Consider the following 19,392-nt stretch of genomic DNA (forward strand, 5'->3'; position numbering starts at 1 on the left):
GTTTTGCCTGTCTTTACATCAAGGGCATAAAGTGACTTTCAACATGGATAAAAGCTGTCAGAGATTTCTTAGATAACACTTGATCTGTGTAATGTAGGGTATCATAAAAAAAAGCCAGAATTAAGCCAACATTAACTGTCATACAGCAAATCCAAACATTACAAACTTACAAAGTAAATAATGCACATCTGATTGTATTAATTTTAACTATTAATTTGCGGACACTTGGAACTTTCGAACGAACAAAACATTCAAATTTTCAAACATGTTCAAAATTTCATAAAAAGGTCAAACAGATTTCTTATGCCTTGACAGAGCGTTATTATTACTGACACGGAATGTCATCGTTGTCATCAATTCACAAGTCAGCGTCACAGAATTATAAGACTTTTCAAACTTTCTTTTTCTCTTTTTACTTTCTCTCCTCTTTGTTCACATATGAAAGGTAGTACAAATGTATTTTTTAAATAAACTGTTTGTTTTATATGCATGTCCATTATATTACACTATTATTGTAACTTTATATTGTATTATGGAGAAGACTTCATAAGTATGATTTACTTGTGTCTAATCCATTTTGCTTTAATTCAGCAAATAAAATATGTTTAAACTAAATCTGATTGCATTTCCAATTGATGAATTTTATACGGTTGTGGATTTTATTCCGTGATAAATTTCCTGTATTCTTATATGGTAGTGGCATCTATTGTCAGTTAAAAAAATGCAATATTTTGTGGTCGAATAATTCAAAACAGGCATTAGGAATGACCAGCACATGCTTTCACATACGGTATACAATGATGAATTATAAACAATTGTGAACAAAAATAAGTGTAGGTCTGATATTTCTATATATACAGTTTTACAAGTTCCGGTTAATTTCAAACAAAAACAAAAATGATAATTTATTACTTCTAAGTAAATTGAAAACAGAAGATCTCTCAAATGTCAAATTGGTGATAAACAATAGTGTATTACCCAAACTAATACAATTATATAGTACATCACTAACGTCGAAAAAATAGCAAAATAAAAGTTAAGCATATAGTGAATTGGACTGTCAGTACCGACCGTGAGAGGAAAGGTCGTTACACCCCCATCCATTGTATTAATACTTTCAGTAAGTTTAAATGGTTATAGTATTCGTATACTATTTCTGTCAGTTGTTCAATAAATTGTTTAGGTTCTGAAAATAGCCTACCAAATTATGTGATATAATCTGATGGATATTGAACACCACAGCTTAGGGATCACCACTTGTTGACGTGCAAAGTTATTATACACCATCACAGCTTAGGGATTACCACTTGTTGACGTGCAAAGGTATTATACACCATCACAGCTTAGGGATCACCAGTTGTTGACGTGCAAAGGTATTATACAACATCACAGCTTAGGGATCACCACTTGTTGACGTGCAAAGGTATTATACAACATCACAGCTTAGGGATCACCACTTGTTGACGTGCAAAGGTATTATACAACATCACAGCTTAGGGATTACCACTTGTTGACGTGCAAAGGTATTATACAACATCACAACTTAGGGATCACCAGTTGTTGACGTGCAAAGGTATTATACAACATCACAGCTTAGGGATCACCACTTGTTGACGTGCAAAGGTATTATACAACATCACAGCTTAGGGATCACCACTTGTTGACGTGCAAAGGTATTATACACCATCACAGCTTAGGGATTACCACTTGTTGACGTGCAAAGGTATTATACACCATCACAGCTTAGGGATCACCACTTGTTGACGTGCAAAGGTATTATACACCATCACAGCTTAGGGATCACCACTTGTTGACGTGCAAAGGTATTATACAACATCACAGCTTAGGGATCACCAGTTGTTGACGTGCAAAGATATTATACAACATCACAGCTCACAGCTTAGGGATCACCACTTGTTGACGTGCAAAGGTATTATACAACATCACAGCTTAGGGAACACCACCTGTTGATGTGCAAAGGTTTTATACAACATCACAGTTTAGGGATCACCACTTTTTGACGTGCAAAGGTATTATACACCATCACAGCTAAGGGATCACCAGTTGTTGACGTGCAAAGGTATTATACACCATCACAGCTTAGGGATCACCACTTGTTGACGTGCAAAGGTATTATACAACATCACAGCTTAGGGATCACCACTTGTTGACGTGCAAAGGTATTATACAACATCACAGCTTAGGGATCACCACTTGTTGACGTGCAAAGGTATTATACAACATCACAGCTTAGGGATCACCACTTGTTGACGTGCAAAGGTATTATACAACATCACCGCTTAGGGATCACCAGTTGTTGACGTGCAAAGTTATTATACAACATCACAGCTTAGGGATATTATACAACATCACAGCTTAGGGATCACCACTTGTTGACGTGCAAAGGTATTATACAACATCACAGCTTAGGGATCACCAGTTGTTAACGTGCAAAGGTATTATACAACATCACAGCTTAGGGATCACCACTTGTTGACGTGCAAAGGTATTATACAACATCACAGCTTAGGGATCACCACTTGTTGACGTGCAAAGGTATTATACAACATCACAGCTTAGGGATCACCACTTGTTGACGTGCAAAGGTATTATACAACATCACAGCTTAGGGATTACCACTTGTTGACGTGCAAAGGTATTATACACCATCACAGCTTAGGGATTACCACTTGTTGACGTGCAAAGGTATTATATAACATCACAGCTTAGGGATTACCACTTGTTGACGTGCAAAGGTATTATATAACATCACAGCTTAGGGATTACCACTTGTTGACGTGCAAAGGTATTATATAACATCACAGCTTAGGGATTACCACTTGTTGACGTGCAAAGGTATTATATAACATCACAGCTTAGGGATTACCACTTGTTGACGTGCAAAGGTATTATATAACATCACAGCTTAGGGATTACCACTTGTTGACGTGCAAAGGTATTATACAACATCACAACTTAGGGATCACCAGTTGTTGACGTGCAAAGGTATTATACAACATCACAGCTTAGGGATCACCAGTTGTTGACGTGCAAAGGTATTATATAACATCACAGCTTAGGGATTACCACTTGTTGACGTGCAAAGGTATTATATAACATCACAGCTTAGGGATTACCACTTGTTGACGTGCAAAGGTATTATACAACATCACAACTTAGGGATTACCACTTGTTGACGTGCAAAGGTATTATACAATGTAGGAGGTGATAAACACAAACACACTACAAACAACTCAGAATAGGAAACCAAGGAATGAGGAAACTTACCCCGCCAAAAAACCGGGGGGGGGGGGGGAGGGGCGGGGGAGCGATCTCAGATGCTTCGGAAAAGTCACAATGGGCATTACAGGGCATGATTTATATTCAAAACGAGAAAGGGAAACGACAACCGCTGAAATACAGGATCCTGATATGGGAACAGGAATATAAATACTGTAAGGAGTTGAACATGTTTCCAGGGCCTCAGCTCTTTTCTTAACCGGGTACAATAGTAAAAGTACAACGTTAGAACTAACTTGTAAATGTCCTGCATTAGAAGATGCGCTAAAACGGATCACCGTAACAGAACAAACTGATTTTTCTATTTAAATATTTCGGCATTTAAGTGAAAAATAACTTATGCAGTGTAGAACAAAAATATCAGAATGTTTGCATAAATATTGTTTCAATGGATATATATATATATAAACATGAATATTATATTAAACAAGAGTTAGGCCGTGGAGGAATCATTATTAAAGCCGAAATGAAATAAAACAAAAAGGAAGAAAGATAAATTAAAATCTACACTTACCTTGGAAGGGATTTAGAACTAACTAAAGTTTCCTACATTGGTAATAGCTGAAATACTTTTTCCCTCTATTGCGAACAGCTGAATAACTTGTTTCTTATATCATTAACTCTGCAATAAAGTAACGTTTAGCTTTAATATTCATCAAAGACACGATTATCCTTCTACTGTTACAGTTATTAATCAAACCTACCCAAGGAATGCAAAAAATACACCTCATCCAGTTGTAACACATTCATTAGTATAAATGTTTATACAATTTACAAGAACAACATTATAATAGATTCCTGCTTATAAAATTCTGGCAGAACTTTTCACTCAGACTTTGTCAGTAGACATTGATAGCATCTATAATATCTTAATCAATTTCGGGCATTCCAAGGGGGAATCATATTCAACATTTGTCAACTGTCCTGAAGCACATACATATATAATAAAAACATGACAGCACAAATATGAAACATCTTAAATTGTTCGTCCAAAAGAAAATTGAGGTTTATCTTTTCTTCCTGATTGGCAAATAAAATAAAAAATATCAAAAAAATATATAAATATTTAAAACCTTATGATTCCCTTATGACTTAAGAATTAAAACAAACATTTAAATTAGTTAAAAGTATCATATCTGATTTCATACAGTTCTTAACAATAACCAATTAATAAAGACACAAAGTATCTACAGACCGAAACAACATAACCTATGTGTCGCCGTAGTCTATTTATAAGTCAGATTATGTAACGATGTGTTTTATGTACAATCGATTGACAATAAGAACAAATATATTTATCTGGAACAATTAAACTCGTGTAAAAAAAAATTCACAATATTTATTCTATTTATTCGTTTTACGTGAATGCAATTAGATTTTTTTATTTATAAGAATAAAACGACCCAACACAACTCAAACCTACACATATGTTAATGAAATGAATTTTACATTTTTTTTCTTTACCAATTATCAGTGTTCCGGCGTTTCACAAAACGATATTTTAAAGCTTTGAAAAGAAGATACATTTGTAACACTCTTGGGATGTATTACCTACTGTTGTCTCACCGTAATATTGTGTTTGATACTTTGATGTATGTTCTGATCGTACGTTTGATCACAAAGCTGTTTGCTGGATAATAATAATAAAGTTTGCTGCCCTTGTATGAATAACTGCGATTGCAATCTGGTATGGGAATAATAAAATAAGGGAACTAATTAAAATTGAAGACATAAAAAGAAGCAAATACACCGACAATTGACATGCATAACAAACAATCACCTGTTATACCTTCTTGCATATATTCAAAGGATTACAAACTAAAGGTGGGTCGTAGTATTTTGGCACTTATATTTTTAAAAGAATGTGAAACAATTGAGATAGATTTATATATACAGACAAATATAATAAGCTATATAAGTTACAAGGATGGATTTTATCCTGCTATTGTTGAAGGTGTTAAAATTGCAATCAAGCTGACCAAGTCTGGGGTTAAGTGGGATCATTATTAAATTTGGTCGGATTTCAATAGATTAAACACCTGCGTTTTAAATCTTTTTATTTTTCTTCTTTTAATCTGCATGTTTCAGATTTACATGCTTTGCTCATTAATATAGTTTATTTGGTTTTATTTAAATGCATTTTTGTTGACATGAAATGGGTCATTCCAATTCTTTTGTAGTATACATATATATATTGTACCTGATATTCATATGATGAAGACATAATCTTTCAATCAGTTTAATTGAGGTCTGGAGCTGGCATGTCAGTTAACTGCTAGTAGTCTGTTGTTATTTATGTATTATTGTCATTTTATTTATTTTCTTTTGTTACATCTTTTGACATCAGACTCGGTCTTCTCTTGAACTGAATTTTAATGTGCGTATTGTTATTCTTTTACTTTTCTACATTGGCTAGAGGTATAGGGGGAGGGTTGAGATCTCATAAACATGTTTAACCCCGCCGCAATTTTGCGCCTGTCCCAAGTCAGGAGCCTCTGGCCTTTGTTAGTCTTGTATGATTTTAAATTTTAGTTTCTTGTGTATAATTCGGAGTTTAGTATGACGTCCATTATCACTGTACTATTATGCATATTTTAGGGGCCAGCTGAAGGACACCTACGGGTGCGGGAATTCTCGCTACATTGAAGACCCATTGGTTGCCTTCGGCTGTTGTTTGCTCTATGGTCGGGTGGTTGTCGCTTTGACATATTCACCATTTCCTTTCTCAATTTTATATATATATATATATATATATCTGTCTATTCACAGAAAACATAAAGTAGTTCAAGTACGCAATCATTTAAATTTACATTTCAGCAGACTCATTTTTTATAAAGTCTAATATTTTGCCATCTAAAACAACATGTGTACAGTTTAACTTCATGCAACCAGTATAGGCGGTCGAAGAGGAAAACTTTTATAGACAAACAAATTATAATTGAACATATTAACATAAGTAGCTCGCTAATGCAAATTAAGAAAGAATCGGGATCCTAAATGGTTATGATGATCAGGTAGTATACATAAGTCCTGGTGATCAGGTAGTATACATAAGTCCTGATGATCAGGTAGTATACATAAGTCCTGATGATCAGGTAGTATACATAAGCCCTGATGATCAGGTAGTATACATAAGTCCTGATGATCAGGTAGTATACATAAGTCCTGATGTGCATAGAAAATTAGGAAAAAATTGGAAGATTAATATTGAGTTTAACAGACAGAACTTTACAGTGCAGTGTTCTTGTGACATGTTCTTAATTGTAAAGTTAAGAGATATCTACAAAATTTGGCTGACAGTCCCTTAGAATACAAATAATGTCAACATTGTATAGACACATGTGTCTAGTGTTTAAAACTATTATTATATCATGTCTTTTAGCTTTAATCTTTCGGATATTATTATCGGTTGCTTGCTTGGAATTCTTCGGTTCATTAGTAAAACCATTACTTGAGTGGGACGTCCGTTTATTGTGCGATGTGTATAAATATTCATTCACGTCCGGTTGAAATTGGGAAGTTATATACATTACATCTGGATATAGAGGATGTTAAGAACTCTGTATACGTGTAAGAGCTACTATCTAAGGGGTCTAGGGGTAGCATGTTGAAAAAATGTTATTCTTCTAGCAAACATATCGCCATTTCCAGTTTCAAAGTACTCGCTTTTCATGGCCGGTAAATTAATTCGTAATGAAATATTTTTAACTGAACGTTAGGCTAAAAACAATTAATGAATTTATATTGTTACGCGTGTCAAAAATTTCGTAACTATATGCCGTCCTCGTTTATGTCTTCTCGCCAAATATTAAAAAGCACCCATGTTTTACTGCTTATTTTTCGTCGGGTTCATTGTTATGAAATACTTTAAATCAAAATTAAGGTAACCAGCATTATTTAAAACCAAAACGTCAGGTTACACATATTAAAGCTTTAGTTGATAAGTTGCATTATTTAAAAGCAGACAGTCGTTGCAAACAAATATAGTGATGGTGATTTGGCATTACATTTGAAAGCTATAAAAGCTACAATCATATACAAGAAAACGGTTTATTTATAAAATAAAACAATTCCTTTGTAATAATAATTGTCCAATTCCTGAATATGATTGCTGTTCTGAGCTATTGTGTCGTAAAGCAGGCTGAAATTGCTTGATTTTGTAATTTCTAATTATTTTGTTCAATGGACTTCTTACATGAGAGGTTCTTATTCTCATTTCAAACAGACCAGAGCAATGAGTTATTGAAAACAAAGAGTAGTCAGATATTTAATTCAGCGAATTCTCAATCATTCATTCGCATTCAGAATGTATCAATGTAAACAGATGGTTCGGAATTGAGATGAAATAAACACTTTATATTTTTTTTTAGCCCAGGATGTATAAATACCCGAATACAACCAAAAGGGGTAAATGACAGTATGTGACAATAAGATGGGCTTCAATATATATACAAGTCTAAATTAAAAACTACGTTCAAACCTATGATTGCGTTGGATAAAAACTGCAATTTTTATACGCGTGTATGTAAAACAAATTTCACTGTAGAAGGGTCTAAATACAGCACAAACAACATTTTCCAAAAGACCAAAAAAGTGAAAAAGTATATTTAAACAAAACGCATTTGACTAACAGGTCGAACAACTGATGTTCTTTAACCCTGCTGACTGCCATTGGCGATTGCCAAATAAAACTAATCACAAGATGTAACAAAATGGATCTTAATATAAAGTTAATACTAAACAGAAAACAATAAACTTGTGGCCAAGATGTATGCCACAAACATGAGGTGTCAATATTTATTTGTACACCAGATCCGGATTTCGACAAAAAATGTCTCTTCAGTGATGTTATATATATATATATATATATATATATATATATATATATATATATATATATATATATATATATATATATAGATAGATTAACCTTTCGTTGTGTTACAAGTATCACAGCTCTGACCACTAAGATCATGATACCCTAGGGAACTTACAGTTCATCAGATGGAGCTATCACTGACCACTAAGATCATGATACCCTATGATATTTATAGTCCATCAGGTGAAGCTATCACTGACCACTAAGATCATGATACCCTAGGGAACTTACAATCCATCAGGTGGAGCTATCACTGACGCCTAAGATCATGATACCCTAGGGAACTTACAATCCATCAGGTGGAGCTATCACTGACGACTAAGATCATGATACCCTAGAATATTTATAGTCCATCAGGTGGAGCTATCACTGACCACTAAGATCATGATACCCTAGGAAACTTACAGTCCAACAGGTGGAGCTAGCACTGACCACTAAGATCATAATACCCTAGGGAACTTACAGTCCATCAGGTGGAGCTATTACATTTTTTTGTAACCTTGTGATGTGTTACAAGTATCGAGGCACTGACTACTTAGATCATGATACCCTAGGGAACTTACAGTCCATCAGTTGTAGCAATCTTCGTCCGGACACTCAAAACCAAATTTTTGACAGTCAAAGCTAAAATAACTGAGGATTTCGATTATCTTAAATCTATTCATTTTGACAAGCGCTCTAATTTTCTTCTGTGTAATGTATTAGAATGGTTCTAATAGTACCTTAGTTTAGAAGTTTTTTGATTTGACGATCGAAAATATCCACTTACTGTCTGCGCTAAACGTTGTCAGTAAAACTTTATTTGGCACCGTCAAATCGCCAAATGTTTAACCACAGAACAGTTTATGTTTCAATGAAGAGTTTGTTTTAGTAGTGCGAAAAACAATCAGCTCACATTTAGTTCAATTTTGATAACTCTGTAATTCAATGTTCGTCTTGTATTGCTCTCTGGCATTTTGGATTATTAGTTCTTTGTTTTATCATATTCAGACCGTTGATTTTATCTTTTTCGTTTGCTTTCGTTTTGTTATGAGTTTTGTTATGACGGGGATCTTTTGGGCTTACTTTACGGTATGCGTTTTGATTATTGGTAAAAACCATACGGTGCCATCCAGTACATTACAGGGTTTAGGTTATTGGTAAAGGCCATACGGTGCCATCCAGTACATTACAGGGTTTAGGTTATTGGTAAAAGCCATACTGTGCCATCCAGTACATTACAGGGTTTAGGTTATTGGTAAAAGCCATACGGTGCCATCCAGTACATTACAGGGTTTAGGTTATTGGTAAAAGCCGTACGGTGCCATCCAGTACATTACCGGGTTTAAGTTATTGGTAAAAGCCGTACGGTGCTATCCAGTACATTACAGGGTTTAGGTTATTGGTAAAAGCCGTACGGTGCCATCCAGTACATTACAGGGTTTAGGTTCTTGGTAAAAGCCGTACGGTGCTATCCAGTACATTACAGGGTTTAGGTTATTGGTAAAAGCCGTACGGTGCCATCCAGTACATTACAGGGTTTAGGTTATTGGTAAAGCCGTACCGTACCATCCAGTACATTACAGGGTTTAGGTTATTGGTAAAGGCCATACGGTGCCATCCAGTACATTACAGGGTTTAGATTATTGGTAAAAGCCATACGGTGCCATCCAGTACATTACAGGGTTTAGGTTATTGGTAAAGGCCATACGGTGCCATCCAGTACATTACAGTGTTTAGGTTATTGGTAAAAGCCGTACGGTGCCATCCAGTACATTACAGGGTTTAGGTTATTGGTAAAGGCCATACGGTGCCATCCAGTACATTACAGGGTTTAGGTTATTGGTAAAAGCCGTACGGTGCCATCCATTACATTACAGGGTTTAGGTTATTGGTAAAGGCCATACGGTGCCATCCAGTACATTACAGGGTTTAGGTTATTGGTAAAGCCGTACGTTGCCATCCAGTACATTACAGGGTTTAGGTTATTGGTAAAGGCCATACGGTGCCATCCAGTACATTACAGGGTTTAGGTTATTGGTAAAGCGTACGGTGCCATCCAGTACATTACAGGGTTTAGGTTATTGGTAAAGGCGTACGGTGCCATCCAGTACATTACAGGGTTTAGGTTATTTGTAAAGGCCATACGGTGGGATCCAGTACATTACAGGGTTTAGGTTATTGGTAAAGGCCATACGGTGCCATCCAGTACATTACAGGGTTTAGGTTATTGGTAAAAGCCGTACGGTGCCATCCAGTACATTACCGGGTTTAAGTTATTGGTAAAAGCCGTACGGTGCCATCCAGTACATTACAGGGTTTAGGTTATTGGTAAAAGCCGTACGGTGCCATCTAGTACATTACAGGGTTTAGGTTCTTGGTAAAAGCCGTACGGTGCTATCCAGTACATTACAGGGTTTAGGTTATTGGTAAAGGCCATACGGTGCCATCCAGTACATTACAGGGTTTAGGTTATTGGTAAAAGCCATACTGTGCCATCCAGTACATTACAGGGTTTAGGTTATTGGTAAAAGCCATACGGTGCCATCCAGTACATTACAGGGTTTAGGTTATTGGTAAAGCGTACGGTGCCATCCAGTACATTACAGGGTTTAGGTTATTGGTAAAGCGTACGGTGCCATCCAGTACATTACAGGGTTTAGGTTATTGGTAAAAGCCGTACGGTGCTATCCAGTACATTACAGGGTCTAGGTTATTGGTAAAGGCCATACGGTGCCATCCAGTACATTACAGGGTTTAGGTTATTGGTAAAGCGTACGGTGCCATCCAGTACATTACAGGGTTTAGGTTATTGGTAAAAGCCATACTGTGCCATCCAGTACATTACAGGGTTTAGGTTATTGGTAAAAGCCATACGGTGCCATCCAGTACATTACAGGGTTTAGGTTATTGGTAAAAGCCGTACGGTGCCATCCAGTACATTACCGGGTTTAGGTTATTGGTAAAAGCCGTACGGTGCTATCCAGTACATTACAGGGTTTAGGTTATTGGTAAAAGCCGTACGGTGCCATCCAGTACATTACAGGGTTTAGGTTCTTGGTAAAAGCCGTACGGTGCTATCCAGTACATTACAGGGTTTAGGTTATTGGTAAAGGCCATACAGTGCCATCCAGTACATTACAGGGTTTAGGTTATTGGTAAAGCGTACGGTGCCATCCAGTACATTACAGGGTTTAGGTTATTGGTAAAGCGTACGGTGCCATCCAGTACATTACAGGGTTTAGGTTATTGGTAAAGGCCATACGGTGCCATCCAGTACATTACAGGGTTTAGATTATTGGTAAAAGCCATACGGTGCCATCCAGTACATTACAGGGTCTAGGTTATTGGTAAAGGCCATACGGTGCCATCCAGTACATTACAGGGTTTAGGTTATTGGTAAAGCGTATGGTGCCATCCAGTACATTACAGGGTTTAGGTTATTGGTAAAAGCCATACTGTGCCATCCAGTACATTACAGGGTTTAGGTTATTGGTAAAAGCCATACGGTGCCATCCAGTACATTACAGGGTTTAGGTTATTGGTAAAAGCCGTACGGTGCCATCCAGTACATTACCGGGTTTAGGTTATTGGTAAAAGCCGTACGGTGCTATCCAGTACATTACAGGGTTTAGGTTATTGGTAAAAGCCGTACGGTGCCATCCAGTACATTACAGGGTTTAGGTTCTTGGTAAAAGCCGTACGGTGCTATCCAGTACATTACAGGGTTTAGGTTATTGGTAAAGGCCATACAGTGCCATCCAGTACATTACAGGGTTTAGGTTATTGGTAAAGCGTACGGTGCCATCCAGTACATTACAGGGTTTAGGTTATCGGTAAAGGCCATACGGTGCCATCCAGTACATTACAGGGTTTAGGTTATTGGTAAAGGCCATACGGTGCCATCCAGTACATTACAGGGTTTAGGTTATTGGTAAAGGCCATACGGTGCCATCCAGTACATTACAGGGTTTAGGTTATTGGTAAAGGCCATACGGTGCCAACCAGTACATTACAGGGTTTAGGTTATTGGTAAAGGCCATACGGTGCCATACAGTACATTACAGGGTTTAGGTTATTGGTAAAGGCCATACGGTGCCATCCAGTACATTACAGGGTTTAGGTTATTGGTAAAGTGTACGGTGCCATCCAGTACATTACAGGGTTTAGGTTATTGGTAAAAGCCATACGGTGCCATCCAGTACATTACAGGGTTTAGGTTATTGGTAAAGCCATACGGTGCCATCCAGTACATTACAGGGTTTAGGATATTGGTAAAGGCCATACGGTGCCATCCAGTACATTACAGTGTTTAGGTTATTGGTAAAGCCATACGGTGCCATCCAGTACATTACAGGGTTTAGGTTATTGGTAAAGTGTACGGTGCCATCCAGTACATTACAGGGTTTAGGTTATTGGTAAAAGCCATACGGTGCCATCCAGTACATTACAGGGTTTAGGTTATTGGTAAAGCCATACGGTGCCATCCAGTACATTACAGGGTTTAGGATATTGGTAAAGGCCATACGGTGCCATCCAGTACATTACAGTGTTTAGGTTATTGGTAAAGCCATACGGTGCCATCCAGTACATTACAGGGTTTAGGATATTGGTAAAGTCGTACGGTGCCATCTAGTACATTACAGGGTTTAGGTTCTTGGTAAAAGCCGTACGGTGCCATCCAGTACATTACAGGGTTTAGGTTATTGGTAAAGCCATACGGTGCCATCCAGTACATTACAGGGTTTAGGTTATTGGTAAAAGCGTACGGTGCCATCCAGTACATTACAGGGTTTAGGTTATTGGTAAAGCCATACGGTGCCATCCAGTACATTACAGGGTTTAGGTTATTGGTAAAGCCGTACGCTATCCTTTAGGTGTTTACTTCCTTGTTCTCTCGTCTCTAGTGGATAGTTCGGTAATTGGTTATCATAGTTTTACTTCCTTGTTCTCTCGTCTCTAGTGGATAGTTTGGTAATTGGTTATCATAGTTTTATTTCCTTATTTTGATACTTTCATGCACAACGTTACTGGTTTATTAGTAATATGACCTATGTAAAATGAGAACCCTTCTGATTCGAGTGTTACCAGATAGAAATGACCAAATCATAGTGGTCAGCTTATTCAACTCTACTCATTAGGACTATTAGGTAACATTAATCTAATAGAATCTGATAATACAGATAGTCATGTCTGTGTATTCAAATGTTGTCCTCTGTAGAGCACATAGTAATTATAGGTCGGCAAAAATAAGCTAATCAAGACGTAAAGATGCACTTTGTCTCAAAAAAGCAATGGAGTTGTTTTATCGTGGGAACTAAAGAGTTATTAGGGTAAATAATTGATGGAGTTGGCTAGTTAAGCAGACAAATCAATGAATTCACTGGTATTGATGTTTTATCGATCTTATATGATAACCATATCATTTTATTCACGACAATTTAGAAAACGGCACACCCCTTTTCTATCGGTTTCACTAGAACACTAATCTTTATTGTTTTTATAATTCTGCCTTCACTTAAACAAAACAGATCGTGTTTAAATTATATCACCAAAATCTACAAAAAAAATTAATTATGTTTAAAATCAGAATAGCTGTTAATGATATTTTACTTCGGCCTTGTATCTTATTTCTAAAGAGGTTTCTAGGAAATACAACATATTTTGAGTAAACAGGCAGTCTATAGCCTACATCACAGTAAATATTATGATTTGATCCGTAAATGCTCTGTCACAGAAACAACTTGTTCATTATTGTCAATTATACAGACTATGCGGTATGGGCTTTGCTTATTGTTGATGGCCGTACGGTGACCTATAGTTGGTAATTTCTGTGTCATTTTGGTCTTTTGTGGTGAGTTGTCTCATTGGCAATCGTACCACATCTTCTTTTTTGATATTGGAAAATCCACCCAAAGAATCAGTTTTTCCACATTTTTTCGTCATGCTCCAAGATATTTATTTGATATTTGGTATAAAGTTTTATTATGACATGTTACAGATCAAGTTCATATTTTGTTTTGCCAATTTGGGGCTGATGATCTTGTGCAGAGTTGTCACGGTTCCTTGGATTTGGAAAATTTACAAAAATAATCAGTTGTCCACACTTTGTCATGTTTGAAGTTATTGACTTGATATTTATTATATAGCTTTATCATGACAAGTTGTAATATATCAAGTTAGCATTTTGTCCCAGTACAATTAAATCTGAACCTGTAGGGGACAATGAATTTCCATGCAATACTCTCACAATGCTTGTTATCTCTAGTTATTTCTCCCTTTTAAGCGATTGATGATTCTACATTATGTCATATGACTCTGTGAGCTTGATACACTTACGTTTTCAAGCAAAAAAAATTAAACGCAGATATATGAATAAAGTCCCTAATTAAATGGCAAAATCAAATGATAAAACACATTAACCGAATGAACTCCTGACTTAGTACAGGCATTTTCAAATATAGAAAATGGTGACCTGAACCTGGTTTCATAGCGCTAAACTTGTATGACAGACGCATCAAATTCCATTATATTTACAACAATGCGTGAACAAAACAAACAGACATAATAGGTAAAAATGTTAAAATAGGGATACAGCAGTCGTCCCTGCGTGATTATCTCAAAAATTAGAACAAAAACAGACAAATTATTAACAAAGAAACACAAAAAAAAACATCTATCAAATTTAACAACCATATAAGATGGAGGCCAAATGAGAGCATATAAACCAACAAGGCTTAAACTGAAAAGCTAAATTCATCTAAAGTTAAATACTTGAAATATAATCAGTTGTGTTTTCATTGAAACCCTAAAAACCAAAAAAAAAACTCTTTTCCTGCTTTCTTATAACAATTGGTTATTATTTTATATTAAATCGTAAAATGAGTCGTCTGTAATCACCAAGGAGACCGTAAAATTTCTCAACACATCCTGTAATTAAAAGATAACGGAAAATGATTTTGTCATCATAAATTGCAAATGACCGAATTTTGATCTTTTATTTTCTTATCTTTCCATTACGATAAACTTGTTCACATCCTATGCAGCTTACATCATTGACAATCAATTGTTCAAAACACTTGTTGACATTTATAGCAAAAAGTAATGTATCAACGGAACAATAAAAAATTGTCATAGACAACGAAGAATATGTACGGAGGCGAGATAAAATAGGTCAATTGTACAAGAAGTTGCAATAAAGTACTAAAGGCTAGCATCGTTTCAGAGCGCTTCATCCCGAAAAGTTTTGTCATTGGACTATCATCCCGACAAGGTTTGTCATTGGACTATCATCCCGACAAGTTTTGTCATTGGACTGTCATCCCGACAAGTTTTGTCCGTTGGCTGTCATCCAGACAAGTTTCGTCATTGGACTGTCATCCCGACAAGTTTTGTCCGTTGGCTGTCATCCAGACAAGTTTTGTTTTTTTGGACTGTCATCCCGACAAATTTTTCATTGGACTGCCATCCCGACAAGTTTTTTCCTTGGACTGTCACCCCGACAAGTTTTGTCATTGGACTATCATCCCGACAAGTTTTGTCCGTTGGCTGTCATCCAGACAAGTTTTGTTTTTTGGACTGTCATCCCGACAAATTTTTCATTGGACTGTCATCTCGACAAGTTTTGTCTTTGGACTGTCATCCCGACAAGTTTTGTCATTGGATTGATTCCATTTTTTTCCTTGCTCTTCTTTGCGACTCTTTTAGTCAAAAGAGAGGCGAAAGACACCACAGGGACATTCAAAATATGCAAAATGTTGTATATTACTATCAGCAAATGTTTCTGACTATGCAATAAAAGAAAAAGACTCATTCTATTTCAATATGAATAGTCAAAAAGGATTATAAAATCTTAATCTTAAACTATGTACTCTGCATAATCATTACTTTGAGGAAAACATACTTTCATGTCCAAGAGTCAATGGTAAGACAATAATTACTTTACATGGACGAACTGCACACTATTTACGTTGTACATTGTACTATTAAAAAGCTTATATAAATCACAGTCCCAATCAACTTCACCTTGTCTAACCGACAAAACATAATAATATCATTACAGAGACTATCAATGGCTGCTCATCTCAAAAAAAGGAAGAATATACAAGATGTATAAAACAAAATATCGTGGGGGCCCGCTCCAGTCACGCTTCAGTGATTCCCTATATAAGCAACCAAATTTTTTCCTAAAAAGGGGGGCCCGGGCACCCTGCCCCCCCTAAATCCGCCTCTGGAGTCCATGAATTAAGCTTTCAATTTACTGATTAAGTGTAAGTAAAACGATTCTGAGTAAGTGTTATACACTGTAAACAAACCGAGTCTGAGTAAGTGTTATGCACTGTAAACCAAACGAGTCTGAGTAAGTTTTATGCACTGTAAACAAAACGAGTCTGAGTAAGTGTTATGCACTCTAAACCAAACGAGTCTGAGTAAGTGTTATGCACTGTAAACAAAACGAGTCTTAATAAGTGTTATGCACTGTAAACAAAACGAGTCTGAGTAAGTGTTGTGCACTGTAAACAAAACGAGTCTGAGTAAGTGTTATGCACTGTAAACAAAACGAGTCCGAGTAAGTGTTATGCACTGTAAACCAAACGAGTCTGAGTAAGTGTTATGCACTGTAAACAAAACGAGTCTGAGTAAGTTTTATGCACTGTAAACTAGTCTGAGTAAGTGTTATGTACTGTAAACAAGTCTGAGTAAGTGGTATGCACTGTAATTAAAACGAGTCTGAGTAAGTGTTGTGCCCGGTAAATAAAACGAGTCTGAGTAAGTGTTATGTATTGTAAACAAAATGAGTCTGAGTAAGTGTTATGCACTGTAAATAAAACGAGTCTTCGTGGGTGTTATGCACTGTTAACGAGTCTGAGTAAGTGTTATGCACTGTAATAAAAACAAGTCTGAGTAAGTGTTATGCACTGTAAATAAAACGAGTCTTCGTAAGTGTTATGCACTGTTAACGAGTCTGAGTAAGTGTTATGCACTGTAATTAAAACAAGTCTGAGTAAGTGTTATGCAATGTAAACAAAACGAATCTGAGTAAGTGTTGTGCATCAATTACATTACTGTAAGGACAAACAAGCGAGTATATTTATTTTATGAGAGAAAAATGTCTTTTTTTTATATCTTTAAAGCGAACAAGTAATCGATAACAGCGTGCATGCTATTAAGAGAAAATAAAATGTTTTATATTTCATTCCTCACTGATTCTTAACATTTATTATCAAATGAAAATTTTTATTTACTTTTAAAGAATAATTTCCCTTGGTTTTGATTTGAAATAAATGTATTCTGATCAACAAATGTGAGATATTATGTTATTTGTAGCGTAGAAGGTTAATGTTTATCATAACTATAGACAACTTTAATAATAAAATTATAAGTATAGATAGACCAAGTTGCAAGCATGGCCATGACTGTTTATAAAAATACCCATAAATTATGCGCATCGACAATGAAGAAGCACACTTTTTTTTTCCAAATCTAACATTCCGATCAGAACAAATATCACGCCCAGTCATATATTCTAATATAATATGAAAGACTGATATAGTTCCAGTCTTTCAAATCTTCTTCTATTTTTAAATCGTTGATATCTGTAAATATTTATGTTATTTCAAAATAAATCGGTGATACAAAAATATAAAGGAAACAGTAGTATGCCGCAGTTCGAAAGTCGTAAATCGATAGACAGAAAACAAATCCGGGTTACAAACTAAAACCGAAGGAATCAAATCAACTATAAGACGAAAACAACGAAACAACAGAAATTGAAGTGTAACAAAAAAACCAAACGTCAATGTAACACACACAAAAACGATCTATAAGATAACTGCCATTTTTTTGACTCGGTACAGAACGTTTTACTAAAAAATGGTTAACCTGGTTTTGTGGTCAGCCAAACCTCGCGCTTGTATGGCAATGTTTAATATAACACTAAAAGGACAACATTACATGACAGTACAAATAAATACAAGAACATTCAATACAGAAAAATACACAAATTAACAATACAAAAATAAATTTCGACATACTTATAGTTTTCAAAGATACCAGGCTTATAATTTAATACTCCATATGCGCGTTTCATTGACATCAGACTTATCAGAGACGACACAGAAAACAACTTCTTAATTTGCAATTTACCAACAAAAATAACTCAATATAGATACCATGTTTATGATTGAGTAAACCAGACGCGCATGTCATCTCTTAAAGACTCACTGGTGAGACTCAAATCAGGTATGAAGTTGAAAACGATTGACTTCATACAATTATAAAAGGTTTTGTCAAGTACAGATTAACGACATCAAGCTCATACCTTTCATTTAAAAATACAAAATGTTAAAACCTCAAACTGATAATGTCATGATCAACTTTAACGCATAAAATAAGTTTTACTAAAACTCAGTATAGCCTTAAGGGCATACGTTACAGTTACAGGGGAGGTAATGACGTAGTCGGAGTAAGTTTTATGCACTGTAAACAAAACAAGTCGGAGTAAGTGTTATATGCACTATAAACAAAACGAGTCGGAGTAAGTGTTATGCATCAATTGCATTATTGTACGGACAAACAAGCGAGGGAATTTATTTTATGGGAGAAAAATGTCTTTTTTATCTTCAAAGCGAACAAGTAATCGATAACACCATGCATGTTTTTAAGAGAAAATAAAATGTTTTATATTTCATTCCTCACTGATTCTGAACATTTATTATCAAATGAAAATTTTTATTTACTTTTGATGAATAATTTGCCTTGGTTTTGATTTGAAATAAATGTATTCTGATCAACAAATGTGAGATATTATGTTATTTGTAGCGTAGAAGGTTAATGTTTATCATAACTAAGGACAACTCTAATAAGAAAATTATAAGTATAGATAGAACAACTTGCAAGCATGGCCATGAATAATTATAAAACTAACCAAAATTATGCACATCGACCATGAAGAACCACTTTTCGTATAAACTAACATTCCGATCAGAACAGATATCATGTCCCATCAAATATATATATCAAATAAAAAGCCTCAACAAAGGCTTCTGATTGTGTACACCAGGCGTGCATTTTATTTTTTAAAAGACTTATCAGTAATGCTCAAATCAAGTTCCCTAGTTGAAGAACATTGGTGACATAACATTCGAATAGGTTTTGCTTAATACAGCTAAATACATCAATATCATAACTCTTTTTAGCATATGTAAAATTTTAAAAACCATCAACATCCAATG

At 35.7% G+C, this 19,392-nt stretch overlaps 1 protein-coding gene across 4 annotated transcripts in view; it reads right to left on the reverse strand.

Annotated features, from left to right (window-relative positions):
• The window catches only part of LOC143065441 (corticotropin-releasing factor receptor 2-like), a 140,254-nt gene that overhangs the window by 113,611 nt on the left and 7,251 nt on the right, over positions 1–19,392 (reverse strand). Inside the window, exons 1-2 of one of the 4 annotated variants that reach the window (XM_076239008.1) lie at positions 4,005–4,146; positions 3,815–3,922 (exon numbers count right to left, since the gene is read on the reverse strand). The gene's annotated coding sequence lies outside the window, so the exon portion shown is untranslated. Of the gene's footprint in view, positions 1–3,814; positions 4,147–19,392 lie in introns of those variants that run through there. The other 3 variants (XM_076239009.1, XM_076239010.1, XM_076239012.1) reach the window with 3 other exon arrangements.

The sequence above is a fragment of the Mytilus galloprovincialis genome, chromosome 2, assembly GCF_965363235.1.
Source record: "Mytilus galloprovincialis chromosome 2, xbMytGall1.hap1.1, whole genome shotgun sequence".
In the NCBI taxonomy this organism is placed as follows: domain Eukaryota; kingdom Metazoa; phylum Mollusca; class Bivalvia; order Mytilida; family Mytilidae; genus Mytilus; species Mytilus galloprovincialis.